The following is a 6,036-nucleotide window of genomic DNA, read 5'->3' as shown; positions in this document are numbered from 1 at the left end:
TATATATATATATATATATATATATATATATATATAAATTAACCTTCACAGACACTCTGGTAGCTGCTGCCTGCAGGGGGTGCGAGAGGGAGGGGGCCGGCAACCGCGTAATGCCTGGGCTTGCAGTGATCCTCAAAATCTCTAGACCCCAGAAGTTCTCAGGCCTGGCTTAGTGGCGGAGGGTATCTTCACACTTATCAATATAGAATGGAGCATTTGTCACTGGCTCCTTTGAGGGCAGCCCCTGCTGAGAATGAGGGCCGGCAAGAAATAGCTGTTTTAGTATTTGTTCATGCAAACTGTCTTGCTAAAAATAAAGGCCCCTTCTTTCCCCCTCCCTGCCCCAAATGTTCAGAAAATGTAATTTTAAGGACCCACTGTGTGGAAAATTAAAGGAGACATATCCTCACCTCAAGAGGCTGACTAGTAGGGAGAGCATGGAAAGGTGAAGTAATAATATAAGGCAGTAGCATGAAAAAGCTGTTGAAGTGCCAGGTGATTTTTAGTAATTCCAGCATTTGGCAGTGACTGAGTGCCTTACTTAGCCTTGTGTAGGCAATTGATAGAGACAAGTTCTGAATTTAAGGAAAGATGAGATCACTCACTGCATGGTCAGCAACGACTCCTGGGAAAGCAGGGACCTGGGTCCAGGGAGATGGGTGGGGGAGAGCTAGCGGGTGGTCAGTATGAAATGCCCATTCACAGTGAACAGAGCAAGTTTGTGCTGTACTTTGAGTTTTCAAATAAAGGATGAACATGGGAAACCAAGAATCTGTATTAACAAGACTAACCATAGTTTGGTTTTTAGTTCTCATTGTGAGAAACTTCTGACACCTTTTTTCTTGACTCTAGTTCTGTTTAGGAAGGTACGGCTGCCCTAGCGGGTGAAACCCAGGCTGGCCCCGTGTAACGTAAACTATCCTGAGCTGGGCCCTAGAAGTTGGTAGGAGGACTTTCCGAAGTTCTTGCTGGCAGGAGAGGTTATCCCGTTGCTTCAGAGGAAAGAATGGTAAGAAGCTACTGGCTTTCAAATTGAACCACTGGATCCACCTGGGCTGGAGCTGTGCCAGCAGCTGCTTTTGAGCCCGTGGTGTGAGGACTGCACGCACAGCCATCAGAGCAGAGAAGAGGTTGGGAGCTGAGAGGTGTAACATAGAAGAGGGGGATGCAGAGATCAGACCCCATCCCTTTGCATAAGCTTCCTCTCCTCTTGCGTCTGCAGAAAACTTGCAGAGTGAGGGGCGGTCAGGATTCCAACAGAGGACCTCTATAGTTGGACTAATCACTCACTCCACTTGGAGTGTCTTTCCTTTATAGGTGCCTCTAAAAAAGATTTACAAAGTCATCAGATCCCTGCAGATGTTCAGTATTTTTCAATGTCTTTGTATTATTGCCTGGCGTTTAACATTTCTACCGGTAGTGCTGGATTGCGGGTAGAAATAACATCGTACGTGGTTTAGGTCAAAAGACAATTGCTTTTCCATAACATTCCATTTTCTTGAAGTAATCCATCTGCTACATATAGTTAACTTTGCTTAAAATAGGTACAGTGTGCCATACTTCAAATAAGTATACACAGCTTTTTGGTAGGTGTTCCTTGCGCCCTCAGTTTCAGTAAGAGTAAGACTTTGAGATCTACAGACGAAGTGATAACACGTATGTGTGCACGCATGCAGATTAATGCTTTCTGCAAAAGCGTGGTTACTGTCTTTTTAACAAATGCTTCCCTTTCTGGAGGCATATAACTTGAGGTCAACTTTACAAATGAATGACACTTAAATCCTTCAGAGGACATTTATGCAATGTTCTTATGTGTTCCCCCTTGGTCTCCATTTCTGTAATGCGACATGTTCAGGTGTTAGATTTATTTTCAGAGTGTCTCTCTCTTCCAGGAGTTAAAACAGTGTTTTGCTTGAATTCGTCAGTACTTGGAGCCCCTGTAGTGAAGAGCTATCATGGCAACTCCGAAACTGCATTTGCTTTGAATGCTGGTGATCAGGCAGGAAGTATTTAGTGAAAATCTACCAAGTGCCAAGTTCCATGGTGAGCAGCAGGCGTGCAGTGGTTGATAGGACTCAGCACCAGACCCCAGGTTCATTGGGGAGGCTGATGGGCAAGGAGTCGCTGCAGCCCCGAGCGATAAGCGTTGAGGAGTGGAGCTGTGGGAGCCCTTGAGAGGGCACCTGGCTTGGACTGAGAGCTTGAGGAAGGTTTCCAGAGGAAGAAAGTGCTGGGAGCCTGAAGACCCATGCAAGAGAGTCCCTTAGGAACCTCCAGATCTTCTGTCGTTGTTGATGAGATTTTTTTTGACATCTTTTTTTTTCTTTAACAGTATCATACAAACTCACTCATACAATGACTTCCAAATAAATATTCTCTTATTCCTTTTTAAGGACTTCTGCAGGTAACGACTTCGCATAAGAAACCGACATCATCGTATTTGCATGATATCTTGCAATATCAAGAGGTATCTCTCCTAAATAAAGCAGGTGCTCTGCAAAGACAATGTTATCTATCTCCTTCTTGCCTTCTAGAACCTTGAAGTCTGTGACAGTGGTTTGTATAGAATGTGTGTTGATAGAACATCCAGACCAAGGTGTTCACTTATGTGAGATATACATAGGCATTGTGTAGACACAATGTATAGATGCTCTTGGTAGTGCTGTAGGGTAGGGACCCCCTGGACCCCCTGCTCCCTGGACCCTGAACTTTGGAGGGCTTTATTCCAGTCCTCCTCTGGTTGTGTCCCTCCCCAGAAGAGTAGGATGCCAGGCTTCCAAAGGTATGTGCCCACCCACAGCCCATATCCCACTCCTGCCCAGGGTTCCTGGGACCCGAGAATTCCTTACTCAACTGGCTAAGGCTGTGAAGACCTTTTATGCATCTGTTCTCTCGGGGGCTGATGATGCCACAGGTGTGTATGTGCCGTGGGCCAAGTGAAGACCAAAAGGCAGCTGTGCAAAAAAGAATCTGGAGGTGTGAGCTGGGGTTTCCCATGGCATGCCTGGGAGGCCGCTGGGGGACTCTGGGTGATGCAGGAGCCAGAGGCTGAGAGGAGGAGCCGGGGGCCACAGATCTCCTCTCACACTCTAACACTGGACTTCTCAAATATTAGAGACAGGCCTGTCCATTTGGGGAGGAAAAAGTACATATACTTGGATTTAGAAAGAACAAGGAGAAAAATAATAGGAGTTTGAAGGAAAGCATTTTTTAAAATGTAAAGTCTACTTTATTACAACATAGCCTACACCTTATAAAAAGCAATAATTTTTAGTAAAAGCAAGGACATTGTTGCCTGCCTCTTAACTACATAATGCCTTTGTTTATGGATGGATCCAGGCTTGATCGTGTTCCAGGAGATTCAAGTATTGATTATGCTTAAAACTATAATTTGGGTAATCACACGTGGAAATCCAGAAGGGAATACTGTTCATGAGAGAAACAGGAGCTTTGTCATTTCGCTTTTGGAAAGCTTGCCCTTTAAATCTCAGGCACACCCTGGCTGGTTGCAGAGGTCAGAAGCCTAAGCAAGTTTGGGCTGGTTCCATGACACGTATGGATAGGTGAGCATTCTTGGGTGTTCCTGCCCGGGCCTGGGATCTTCTCGGGCTTGCCAGGGATGTACAGCAGTTTCTTCCCAAGCAATCTGTGGTTCCCCTTGAACTTCAGCTGTAGAGGTGAAAAGGATTCCGGGCCGTGTGTTCAGTAGCCACTGGACCTGGTACGAATTGACCCAGGCTGTTCTGGGGTGGGAAAGGTTAAGGGGAGGAGAGCTGTGGCCAAGCTCCCTGCTGTGGGGAGAGGTGGACCTGCCAAGTCCCGCTGGAGCAGCCTTCCAAAGCTTACTCAGGGCGGCCTGCAAGAGAAGGCAACTGTTTCCTCACCCAGGCTCAGCCAGCCCCAGACAGGCAGTGTGGCCCCTGACACGGCTGAAGTAGGAAACCAAGAGTCCCAAATGGTTCTTTTTTATTTTTTTTTAAATATTTTTATTTATTTCTAGGAGAGAGAGAGAGAGACAGCATGAGCAGGGGAGGGTCAGAGAGAGAGGGAGTCACAGACTGAAACAGGCTCCAGGCTCTGAGCTGGCAGTCAGCACAGAGCCCGACGCGGGGCTCGAACCCACGAACCGCGAGATCATGACCTAAGCGAAAGTCGGACGTTTAACCGACTAAGCCACCCAGGCGCCCCCCCCTTTTTTTTAAGTTTATTTATTTATTGAGAGAGAGAGAGAGAGAGAAAGGGAGCATGCATGTGCACACATGACGGAGGGGCAGAGAGAGAGAGAGAATCCTAAGCCAACTACGTGCCATCAGTGCAGAGCCCTACTAGGGCCTCTATCCAACATACCATAAGATCATGACCTGAGCCAAAACCAAGAGTCCCACACTTAGCCTACTGGGTCCCCCAGGTACCCCCTGCTGTGGTTTTTTAGCATTGTATCAAACAGCCTCCGGAACTCTCTTGCTCTGTTTGACTGAGCCTCTTCTTAGCCCCAGTCTGAGAGGCAAGTTTCTCTGCCGTGGGGGTTAGGACTATGAAGAAGAGGACCAATGGGTTACAGTGTACCTGCTGATTCTCCAGGTTCCCTACCCTTAAGCAAATAGGAATGCAGATTCCTGACTAGGCATTGGCTTTGCTAAATCAGAATCTCTGGGGGCAGAGCCTTGGCATCTGATTTATAAGCCATCAAATGATTTGTATGCACACTTAAGTTTGAGAACACTAATGGACAGGATTTCCAAAATAACTGCTTAGGATTCGCTGGTTGTATTATAATCACATCAGTAACAGTGACTGGCGCTCACATAGTGTGGGCTGCATGCCAGGCGGTGGTATAAGGTAGCCCATTCACTTCCACAACTACCTTGTGAGGTAGGAACTATTGTTATCTCATCTTACAGAGGAGGAAANCTCCCCAGAGGCTGATTCAAAACCTCCTGAGTAGTGCTTTATTTAGCACATTCCCATGTATTTTCTTAGGTATGGTCACTGAAGGAGAAATCTTAAGGGCTTATTCAGACATTTCCATGTCTCCTCTTTCAAGAGCCCAGGGATAGAAAGATGAGTGAGACCTCTTTGTATCCCTTCTGAGCGCTCAGCGTGGCTGGAGAGTTCAGTGTATATAGGTGATAATCCAGGAAGTTGGTGCCTTCGTAGATAAATACGATGAGCGTCATTTGCTGGAATGACAACACGTTTCGTGAAGAGAATAATAAAGAACTGAAACCTTTCTAGAAAATACCAGCCCACATAATACTGGATATGTGTAATAAGGCCATTTGCAAGTGACTGTTTCCAATACACTGGGTGTTACGTTCAAGGAGAATCCTAATCCATCAATTCCAAGATACCTGAGTATTTGAAACTGACATGTATAAACAGATTGCTTTGCTATAAGAGCTACAGTCAACTGTAGGCATTTCTAGCAAGTTAAAAAAGGAAAGGCAGTTGTTGGCGGAGCATAATAACTTAATAAATAAGGCAAATCCACATACCGTTTGTGGCTGCAGGATAGAGTTTGTTTTTGTGTAACTGAAATTTTAGAGTGGTAATCCAGTGATGTCCTCCCTTGAATAGAATAGAGTCAGTAGCCTAGGGAAATGCTTTAAGTATAAAAGTGTCTCTGATTCCTAAATACTAAAATGTGTGTCATCTTGAGGAACCAGACTTGTAATTGTACTTTATGGTACACCTTTCCAATCTTCTATTATTTGGGTTTCTTCACACTATAGTACTAACATTTATTTAGCAATTTGTGTCCCCCGCTGGCTGGAAAGATAGCAGCCTTGTTTTAATTCATTTTTGTGGTACTCAACAGCTGTTGTTGACTTACCAAATAGTTTTCACAAAAAAATCTAGAAGAAAATTTTTTTTTAATATTAATAGCTGTTTCTACATGGTAAGAAAATGAATGATTGTTTACTTTTTTTTTTTTGCATTTCCTAAATGATGTACAATCCTCATGGGTTGCTTTGAAGTTAGTAAAATATATTTTAAAAACAAAAGAAAAACAACCTAATATCTGGTTTCAACCTC

General features: G+C 44.8%; 1 long non-coding RNA gene across 1 annotated transcript in view; it reads left to right on the top strand.

Annotated features, from left to right (window-relative positions):
• Positions 1-2,506, top strand: part of LOC144240985 (uncharacterized) — a 3,693-nt gene extending 1,187 nt beyond the window's left edge. The window contains exons 3-4 of the long non-coding RNA XR_013337921.1: positions 853-1,009; positions 1,893-2,506. This is a non-coding gene — a long non-coding RNA (uncharacterized LOC144240985). The remainder of the gene's footprint in view (positions 1-852; positions 1,010-1,892) is intronic.
• Positions 2,507-6,036: the final 3,530 nt, after the last annotated feature.

Source organism: Crocuta crocuta, unplaced genomic scaffold, assembly GCF_008692635.1.
Source record: "Crocuta crocuta isolate KB4526 unplaced genomic scaffold, BGI_CrCroc_1.0 scaffold197, whole genome shotgun sequence".
Classification (NCBI taxonomy): domain Eukaryota; kingdom Metazoa; phylum Chordata; class Mammalia; order Carnivora; family Hyaenidae; genus Crocuta; species Crocuta crocuta.
The sequence above is the reverse complement of the archived record's forward strand: the minus strand, read 5'-3'. Positions and strand labels throughout refer to the sequence as shown.